Source organism: Gavialis gangeticus, unplaced genomic scaffold (assembly GCF_001723915.1).
Source record: "Gavialis gangeticus isolate Ggan-Ray unplaced genomic scaffold, GavGan_comp1, whole genome shotgun sequence".
Lineage (NCBI taxonomy): Eukaryota > Metazoa > Chordata > Crocodylia > Gavialidae > Gavialis > Gavialis gangeticus.
In genome coordinates, this window is record NW_017729024.1 from 59082138 (window position 1) to 59083157 (window position 1020).

Genomic DNA, 1020 nt, shown 5'->3' on the forward strand with positions numbered 1-1020 from the left:
ATTAATATTCTACAAGTAGTGTGCTTTTGTAGCAGACAGTGATCTCGACATGGTAATTCACTGTTCATTTTAAATGAAGTGCGAGGTTAAACAACAGCTTAATTCATATGAGCATTTGAATTTGGACTGAAAATGCTTTGGTAATCAGCATTTTCTTTTACACTATGTGGAACTACTGCTTAAAAAGAAAAAGAAATGCCATTTCCCCAGGCCCTATCACATTATTTCTTGGTACACCTAGAAAAACCGGCAGCCTATGTCCACTATTAGTATAAAAATATATATATAGCTTCACTGACTTTAATTAAACTAAGTAGCCAAAAATCTGGCTCTGCAATTCACTGCACTGTTAGAGGGACCAGAAAAACAACTGTGGGACACAACTATATTAACCTGTAAATGCAAAGGCATACGCTGCAGATCCATTTAAAACCACTTCTCTCCCAAACATACCAAAGGTTCCAGTTTTATGGGCTGCTGCCTCTTTCTTGTTCTTTCTTGCGCCTTTGTGTTATGTACAAATCTAAGAGCCTGAGGATTTGGCACTGACACCTTTGGAGCCGAACACACAAGTCTTTCCCTCAGCTTATTGGCAGGAGCACTTGAAGCAGGATGTTGCCCGGTGGAGCATTCAGTATTTCTGCCATTCTCAGCAGAAGAAGATGAGGATGCAGGCAAAGGAGGCAAGAAGAGCTTCTTAGACATCGTGTCCTACAAGTTAAGCAACAAACGTCAAAACAGGAGAGCTGGAAAAGGGCAATCCATTTTGTTGGACAGTTGTAAGTGGTCAGACATTACCTACAAAAAAAGAAAAAAAGGGGGGCGGGGAGGGGATGCTTCAGAGCCTGCGCAGAAGCATCTCGTGTCGGCACTAACCTTCCTACAGCAGTCAGTACAGCAGCAGCAGGACTTCGGGAGGACCCGAGGAGCTGCTTGGCTGAGCGCTGTACACAAGAGGAGGGCGGGTGAGGGGGGAAGGGGTCGTGCAGGGCAGTGCCACGGCAGCCGGTGGGTGCCACA